Source organism: Sciurus vulgaris (assembly GCF_902686455.1).
Source record: "Sciurus vulgaris genome assembly, chromosome: 2".
NCBI classification, from domain to species: Eukaryota; Metazoa; Chordata; class Mammalia; order Rodentia; family Sciuridae; genus Sciurus; species Sciurus vulgaris.
In genome coordinates, this window is record NC_136462.1 from 67370991 (window position 1) to 67380915 (window position 9925).

Sequence of the window (9925 nt, forward strand, 5' to 3'; positions counted from 1 at the left end):
TTAATTAACAGCTCCTTGCTTGCAGTCCTTGATAATGGCAGGTAAATTTGGTAATCAGTGGGCTCTGGAGATCCTTGACATTCCATTCTTCCAGGGGCAGTCTCCAACTTCCAGAGGCAGATGGCTTCATGGCTTCATTTCCCCGAATTGACCTGATTCCCTATTTCTACACTAACTACCTGTCCTTAATTCTGGCTTCACTTGCACAGAAACATTCCCAGGCTCCAGGCATGCCACAGTCATGAGGGCATCAGAGACCCCCCATCTCAGTCACTGCTCTCCCATCCTCTGTCACGGCTCTCCACAATTGTCCTCAAGGGCATGCCACCAAGGACCCACTCCTTCAACTAGGCCTAACTCCTATAGTTTCCATCACTTTCCAATATTGCCATTGAATTATTTAATCCACTGATGAGGTCAGCATCTGTATGATACAATTACTTCCCAAAAGTCTTACCTCTGAGCACTGTTGCTGCATTGGTGACCAAACCTTCACATATGAGTCTTGGGGGGGGACATTCCAGATCTGAATTATAACAGGTGCTTAACCTGTAAAGAAGCAAAGCTGATTGTTGACCACTACATCACTGTATTGATTTACATAGGATATTAGAGAAGTAAATATGTTGTTAAACTACTGTAGATCCTAAGACAAATTATTCTGAACTATGGATTTAATCGTTTGCAAAATTTTTGTCTATAGTAGATCTGTCTTGTTTTTCTTTCTCTTTAGTGGATGAATCTAAATTCTTGTTTACTTTTACTTAAGGCAAAATTCTGCCATAAGTAAAATAATAATGGTATTTACCATAAGTAAAATACTTATGGTATTTATGGCAAAAGATTTCAGGACTCTTACTTTCCCCTGTTACTTATAGGAATACAAATTTGTCCCATCAGAGGGATACATATTCAATGTATAAATATGAGTTTGTGGTCTGAGAGCACCATAAATCTTACACTTTGGCTTTTTCACAATTTCTTGTTTGTAGGCAAATATATCTTTCTAGACGTTGCAGTATTACCAATTTGAAGTAAAATGTTTAGAGGATGTGTTGTCAACTCAAAACCACAAAATGTTAAATCTAATTTTTCAAACTGACTACTATAAAACTAACAGGCTAGGGATTTAGCTCAGTGGTGAACCTCATGCTTAATTCCCCTCCAACACCCTCCTGGGAATGGGGGCAGGAACAGAAATCAATGTAGACAATAGTAAGGTATTATAGATAGTGGGTCCTGGTTTTTGCAGAGGAGGAAAAAACTGACGAGATTTTAACATAATTTCCAGATCCTCAGGTATGGATCCTAGAATCTGAGAAAGTTTTGAAGTTAAAATCAACTGTAGGCACTTTCTCAATTTTGCTGATTCCAAATTTTGAAAAACCTATTTCTTTTGTCATAGTAACAAAACATGCTGCTCATGGAACTGGGATTAGGGGTGAGTGGATAGCTCACTGGCAGAGATGTGTGTGAGATTCTGGGTTTGAGTTCTAGCACCACAAATAAAAATGTAAAAATCTGGGATTAGACTATAGATCAATGGCATTATTTCTCAGTTCTGGATGTCGTGGTACTGGGAGAACCTAAATATCTCTAAACTGCTGTACCAGCATTAAAAAGACTCAATCTCTTATTTGAGATCATTATTAGCTATCAAAGTGAAAACAACAGTTGGATATATGCTTTTCATTTCAAGACAGCAGGTCAGAAAAAAATTAAAATAATTGTTTTGACAACGAATTCACTACGCCACGCACATAGAGGTTCGTAGCTGCATATTCTAAGTGGTTTTTCCTTTTGTAGCATTAACACATTTCCAACTTTCTTTGCTCTACCAGTAATATTTAGACACGTTCCAAGATTTGTCAAATCAGCTACATAAAAACGTTAGCCTCACTTTCGGTTAAAAAAAAGTTACCTAACGCCCAAACCCCTAGATTCGTGCCAGAGTCTTTTTCTTTCCCAGTATTCTTCGCTTGTGCAAATAATAGATACTATCTTTTTGAGGAATACCAGCGTCTCTCGCCGTGTTGGCTACTCACATAAATCCTACTCTCACACATACAAAGGTGACCTGTTTCTTAGCTTTCTACGATTTGCTAAAGCGCAAAATTAAAAGCTGCTGCGCAAGCACAACAAAAAAACAACTTAACAACCAAAACTCCATAACCTCACAAAAGCAAATCTGCTATTAAACATAAGTATCAGGGGAGAGCGCGAACGCAGTCCCCCACTACCACAAATTATGCAGTCGAGTTTCCCGCATTTGGGGAAATCGCAGGGGTCAGCACATCCGGAGTGCAATGGATAAGCCTCGCCCTGGGAAAACCACCTTCGTGATCATGGTATCTCCCCTGCCAGGTAAGTATGAGTTGCTTGTGTCGCCTCGAACTACACCCTTGCATCCGCCTCACTCTAAAGTCACGGTCAACTCTTCCTTGAGGTCTCCGCACCATTATACCCTTAGCACTCTTTTCACTATACTTGATTCTCGGGAAACTACCCCAACATCATTCAGATGATGCCCCCTCAGAACGTGGAGTCCCTGGATGAGCGGGACCGGCAGCCTCTGCGAGTATGTCATCTACATATACCCCGCCTTTGTGGTGACGTGTTCGGGACTCTTCCCCTTCCCGACACCCCGCCTACTAAGGCACAGAACCGGTAGAGCAGCGTCTACCAGCGGCAGTTAGACTGGACCTTGCTGTCTGCTGTCCAGTCCTGGAAGGACCCACTGCGGTGGCGGGTACTTGCTCGGGTTATGTCTCACCTTCCTTTCAGCAAAAAGGAAATTCAGCCCATTCAGTTTTCGCCTGCCGGACAGCGCTTATCCACATAACACATGATACTATAAGAGATTCCCCTCTTGCTCTCAGTTAAACATTGAGTACTAAGATTTCCCCAACTAATTTGACAACAAGTTTTCCGTGGCATCTTTCTGAATAGGCCTGTCATTAATAACTTGAACAGACATAGCAACCAAACCCAGTAAAACCTAAAAGAAAAATATAAAACCAAGATTTTAAACTTGAAGAAATAAACCAAAGTACAAACTTCTTTCACTATGCAAGTAGCTGAATACATAATACTAAACAGCGTTATAACACATTTGAGAAGCCCAGCGCAGTAGCACATGTCTGTAATCCCAAACACTCAGAAGGCTGACTTATAGCAAGGTCAGAAGTATAGCAAGGCCAAGGCCAGCCTCAACGATTTAGTGAGACCTTGTCCCAAAATAAAAAAATTAAAAGGACTGGGGATATAGTTCAGTGGTAGAGCACCCTCTGTTTCAATTCCCAGGACCAAAATATGAATAAAATTAATAGCAAAACCACTTGAGGACAGAGGATGTAGCTCAGTGGTAGACTACTTTCCTAGCATATGCAAGGTTCCGGGTTCAACCCCCAGCCCCACACACACACAAAACACAAACAACAGAAAAACACTCTTGAAAAATTCTAAAATGTATTGTTATGTCTTATAGTCAATCCAGGCTACCTGAAAATTTGTTTTTTAATGTGTTCAATTTTCATTTTGTATTTAGATGGTGAGTCATCCACAATGTCTTTAGATAGTAAACAGTAAATTTTTATATCTTTACTCTTCCTCCCATTGAGAGGTGTAGTCTAATTCACCCCTTCTTGAATCTGGGTTGGCCTTAGTGACTACCTTGACCAACAGAATGTGACAGAAGTGATGCCCAGGAATTTCTTAGGCTAGGTCAGAGGAAGCCAACAGCTTCCATCTGGATCTCTGAGAACCATCTTTCAGGCTTGAACTGCCAAGTAAGAAGGCTGACTTCTCTGAGGCTGCCGTGTTGTAAGAAAGTCCTAAGCTTTGTGAAGAAAATGCAGGTCAAGAGTTTCAGTCCTCAGCTGACATTCTGTACATCAGGGAGCAGAATAATCTCTGCCCAAACTGCATATTTGTTATAATCATTAATTATTTGTCTCAAAACCTTCATATTTTGAATGTGGTTTTGGTGTAGCAATAAAGAAATGGAACAGAGACAAAAGTAAGCAAGCAAACAAACAATATGAAATAGAAGTGGGGGGAAACAGACTAAGGGATAGAAAAGATGAGTTAGAAAAGATTGCACTTAACTGTTTAAATTGTTAAATTGTTTTATTTATGTATATATTTATTTATTGTTTTGCAGTGCTGGGGGTTGAATCCAAGGCTTTGTGCTTGACAGGCAAGCACTATACAAACAGAGCTATATCCCCAGTCCCTTATGTATTTATTTAGTGGTACAGGGATTGAAACCAGGGTGCTTTTCACCACTGAGCTATATCCCCAGCCCTTTTACTTATTTATTTTATTTTATTTTACATTTTATTATTTTATTTTATATTTCATTATTATATTTTATTTTTGGTATTGAATTTAACCCAGAGGCCCTCTACCACTGAGCAATGCCTCAGGCCCACCTAATTTTGAGACAGAGTCTTGCTACGTTGCCCAGGCTGGCTGACTTGGAACTTGTGTTCATCCTGCCTCAGCCTCCTGAATTGTTAGAAGTACTGAGCTGTGCCACCACACTCAGCATGAGGGCTTAAAATTTTAGACAAGAGGGCTGGGGAGATAACTCAGTTGGTAGAGTGCTTGCTTCCTAAGCACAAGGCCCTGGGTTCAATCCCCAGCACCGCAAAAGAAAAAAAAAATTTATACAAGAGGGTGAGGAAGTCTCATTGTTTTGCTACAGGGTGGAGGGTCACAGGAGGTCCTCATCAACTCAGGCTGTGATTTTCCTTGACATTGGCACAAAAAGGAATTGAAGCCTGGGTCAAAATGAGGCACAAAGCTAGTGCAGGGTGACACAGGTCTGGACTTGGAGCTAGGCTGGGCCATGCTGACCCTGCTGCTGCTGGTCCCGAGAGTGGCAAGGGTGCTGGAGCCCATCAGCCTGGGGCCGGCCCTGGCTGGCCTGCTCACCAGCTACATCTCCTACCTATGCCTCTACCGCCCCTTCGCTGATTGCTGTGGCCAGAAGTGGAGCCTCAGCCCCAAGGTGCTGCAGAAGGATCTGGATAACAAGTTTTTTGGACAGCATCTAGCACAGAAAAGCATCTTTAAGGCTACATCTGGTTTCCTAGGCAACCCAAGACCCAAGAAACCTCTCATGTTCTCCCTGCACAAGTTGATGGGCACAGGCAAAAATTCTGTCAACAGATCATTGTGGAGAATATTCACAATTTCAGTCTGAACAGTGACTATGTCCACCTGTTTGTGGCCACACTGCACTTCCCCCACACCCTGTATAAGGATCAGTTACAGTTGTGGATTTGAGGCAACGTGAGTGCCTGTGCGAGGTCCATCTTCATCTTTCATGAGATAGACAAGATGCACATTGGCCTCATAGACACCATCAAACCTTTCCTGAACTATTACCATGTGGTGAATGAGTTCTCCTACCAGAAAGTCATCTTCTTTTTTTTTTTTATTACTTTTTAAAAAAATTTATTTTTATTGTAAACAAATGGGATACATGTTGTTTCTGTTTGTACATGGAGTAACAGCATACCATTTGCATATTCATAAATTTACATAATGATGCTTGATTCATTCCATTATTTTTTTCTTCCCCCCCACCTCTCCCACCTCTCTTTTCCCTCTATACAGTCCCTCCTTCCTCCATTCTTGTCCCACTCCCACCCCCCATTAAGTGTCATCATTCGCTTATCAGTGAGATCATTCCTCTTTCGGATTTTTGAGATTGGCTTATCTCACTTAACATGATATTCTCCAATTTCATCCATTTGCCTGCAAATGCCATAATTTTATTATTCTTTATAGCTGAGTAATATTCCATTGTATACATATACCACAGTTTCCTTATCCATTCATCAATTGAAGGGCATCTAGGTTGGTTCCATAGTCTGGCTATTGTGAATTGAGCCGCTATGAACATTGATGTGCCTGTATCTCTGTAGTATGCTGATTTTAAGTCCTTTGGGTATAGGCCAAGGAGTAGGATAGCTGGGTCAAAAGGTAGGTCCATTCCAAGTTTTCTAAGGAATCTCCACACTGCTTTCCAGAGTGGCTGCACTAATTTGCAGCCCAACCAGCAATGTATGAGTGTACCTTTTTCCCCACATCCTCACCAACACCTATTGTTGCTTGTGTTCTTGATAATCGGCATTCTAATTGGGGTGAGATGGAATCTTAGGGTAGTTTTGATTTGCATTTCTCTTATTACTAAAGATGTTGAACATTTTTTCATATATCTGTTGATTGCTTATACATCTTCTTCTGTGAAGTGTCTGTTCATTTCCTTAGCCCATTTGTTGATTGGGTTATTTGTATTCTTGGTGTAGAGTTTTTTGAGTTCTTTATATATTCTGGAAATTAGTGCTCTATCTGAAGTATGAGTGGCAAAGATATTCTCCCACTCTGTAGGCTCTCTCTTCACATTGCTGATAGTTTCCTTTGCTGAGAGAAAGCTTTTTAGTTTGAATCTATCCCAGTTATTGATTCTTGCTTTTATTTCTTGTGCTATGGGAGTCCTGTTAAGGAAGTCTGATCCTAAGCCAACAAGTTGAAGATTTGGACCTACTTTTTCTTCTATAAGATGCAGGGTCTCTGGTCTGATTTCAAGGTCCTTGATCCATTGTGATTTGAGTTTTGTGCAGGGTGAGAGATAGGGGTTTAGTTTCATTCTGTTGCCTATGGATTTCCAATTTTCCCAGCACCATTTGTTGAAGAGGCTATCTTTTCTCCATTGCATATTTTTGGCACCTTTGTCTAGTATTAGAAAATTGTATTTATTTGGGTTTGTGTCCATGTCCTCTATTCTGTACCATTGATCTACTTTTCTATTTTGGTGCCAATACCATGCCGTTTTTGTTACTATTGCTTTGTAGTATAGTGGAAGTTCTGGTATTGCGATACCCCCTGTTTCATTCTTCCTGCTAAGGATTGCTTTAGCTATTCTGGGTTTCTTATTCTTCCAGATGAATTTCATGATTGCTTGCTCTATTTCTGTGAGGTACGTCATTGGGATTTTAATTGGAATTGCATTGAATCTGTGTAGCACTTTTGGTAGTATGGCCTTTTGACAATATTAATTCTGCCTATCCAAGAACATGGGAGATCTTTCCATCTTCTAAGGTCTTCCTTAATTTCTTTCTTCAGTGTTTTGTAGTTTTCATTGTAGAGATCTTTTACCTCTTTGGTTAGATTGATTCCCAAGTATTTTATTTTTTTTGAGGCTATTGCAAATGGAGTTGTTTTCCGCATTTCCCTTTTAGCTGTTTCATCGCTTGCATATAAAAATGCTGTAGATTTATGCGTGTTGATTTTATAGCCTGCTATTTTGCTGAATTCATTGATGAGGTCTAGAAGTTTTCTGGAGGAGGTTTTTGGATCCTCTAAATATAGAATCATGTCATCCGCAAATAGTGACAGCTTAAGTTCCTCTTTTCCTATTCGTATCCCTTTAATTTCTTTAGTCTGCCTAATTGCTCTGGCTAGAGTTTCGAGGACAATGTTGAATAGAAGTGGTGAAAGAAGACATCCCTGTCTTGTTCCTGTTTTTAAAGGGAATGGTTTCAATTTTTCTCCATTAAGAATGATGTTGGCCATGGGCTTAGCATAAATAGCCTTTACAATGTTCAGCTATGTTCCTACTATCCCTATTTTTTCTAGTGTTTTCAGCATGAAGGGGTGTTGTATATTGTCAAATGCTTTTTCTGCGTCAATTAAAATAACCAAATGATTCTTATCCTTAAGTCTATTGACATGATGGATTACGTTGCTTGATTTACGGATGTTAAACCATCCTTGCATTCCAGGAATGAACCCCACTTGATCGTGGGGCGCAATTTTCTTAATATGTTTTTGGATACGGTTTGCCAATATTTTGTTAAGGATCTTAGCATCTATATTCATCAAGGATATTGGTCTAAAATTTTCTTTCCTTGATGTGTCTTTTCCTGGTTTGGGTATGAGGGTGATATTAGCTTCATAGAATGAGTTCGGTAGGGTACCCTCCTTTTCTATTTCCTGGAATAGTTTGAGAAGTATTGGAATGAGTTCTTCTTTGAAGGTCTTGTAGAACTCGGCTGAGAATCCGTCTGGTCCTGGGCTTTTCTTGGATGGTAGATTTTTAATGGCTTCTTCTATTTCATTGCTTGATATTGATCTGTTTAAATCGTGTATGTCCTCCTGGTTCAGTTTGGGAGGAGCATATGTCTCTAGAAATTTGTCAATGTCTTCGGTAGTTTCTATTTTGTTGGAATACAGATTTTCAAAGTAGCTTCTCATTATGCTCTGTGAAAGTCATCTTCTTATTCTCAGGTTAGCAATGCTGAAGCAGAGAGGATCACAGATGTGGCTTTGGATTTCTGGAGAAGAGGGAAGAAATCAAGCTCAAGCACATGGAGCATGCCTTGTCCATGTAAGTCTTCAGTAATAGGAATAGTGGCTTCTGGTACAGCAGTCTAATATACCAAAACCTCATTGATTATTTTGTCCCCTTCCTCCCCCTGGGATACAAACATTTGAAAATGTGCATCAGCGTTGAGATGCAGACTCAGGGCTATGAGATTGATGAGGACATTATAAGCAGAGTGGCTGAAGAGATGACATTTTTCCCCAAGGAGGAGAGAGTTTTTTCTGACAAGGGCTGCAAGACAATGTTCACCAAGTTGAATTATTACCTTGATGACTGACAGCCCAAGTCATTGCTTTGAGAAAAACTCAGTGCTCAGTCTGCCCTAGGTTCTTTCCTGGGAAGTTAAATGGATGTTTCCCATTGGATGCAGCAGGAATTCTCCTGGGTCTTGTTCCCAACCCTGGGAGGCCACAGTGCAACACCTTCCATATATGTAAAATCTACAGTAGAAACATAAGAGAGAATTTTTAGTCCTCCTCTGCTCTGTGTTGGTAACTGAACATATTAACTGTTACCTACTGAGGCAGGAAAGGAACTGGGACAGGCAAATAGGAAGTGTGGGCCCCTTCAAAGTCAGGTTTTTCTGTGTAACAGGGCTGAGAGACTATAGACACAAGCCAGGCCTCATCAAGTTCAGGCCAATTCCCGAATAAGCAGAAAAACTGATAGCTAGTGAGATGTATGTTGCCAGTGCCTATACTCCCTTTAAAAAAAAAAAAAAAGCACAGTAACCTGATTGGACCAAAGGGTGTGTCAAGAGTTGTGGACAATGAATGAGTGCCTTATTCAGGATTGGATTAGGGGCTAACTTCCTTAACCCTGTAGATTCATATAAACCACTAGACAACAAATTCCTTCCCTTGCAGGAGTTCTGCTTTCTTTCTTTCTATTCCTCTAATAAATCCTGTTACTTTCTCTCATCCTGGTGTCTGTGGATTTCATTCTTCAAATTTGATAGACAAAGAATCCACCCACTCCCAGACTCCATGCTACAGTACTAGGGATCATTTTCTTCCTTGTTCTTGGAAAAAAATCCCTAATAATTTCCCCACTAGGGGATTTATAGTTCTGTTTTGTTAGCAGTACTACAGTGATGTAGTGTTGGGGGTTTGATCTGGACTATGATCTACATAATCAGATCTTAAATTGAGCAAAGGCATTCTCTGATCTGTTTTTATTTTAGGTCCAGGTCAGGAAAGAAGTTATTTATGGACCTGCAGATAAAATCTAATAATCGATTTAATAGTGCCTTTTGTAATCAAGTATGTGAAAGTGACCTTCAAATCTCCACTTTAATCCATGTGAGTGTAGAATTTTTGATCTGGACTTTAAATCATGGCCACTTTTGTTTTGTCCCACATACCTCCTTTCTATCTATCCTTATAGCTTCTGTTTCTCTTCTCTAAATGTTAGTGTCTCTTTGCTTGCCCATCAACAAACACACAGAACCTCAAATAGCCAGCCCCAAAAGGCAGTCTCCTTTCAGAGTGTACAGGTTCTAGGACCAATGCCAACTCCTTAGAATCT

General features: G+C 40.3%; 1 pseudogene across 1 annotated transcript; it reads left to right on the top strand.

The window, feature by feature from the left end:
- The first annotated feature begins 2524 nt into the window (after positions 1-2524).
- On the top strand, positions 2525-8675 carry LOC306653636 (torsin-1A-like; annotated as a pseudogene). The gene is made up of 3 exons: positions 2525-2578; positions 4808-5439; positions 8302-8675. The product of its transcript is annotated as a torsin-1A-like (transcript).
- Positions 8676-9925: the final 1250 nt, after the last annotated feature.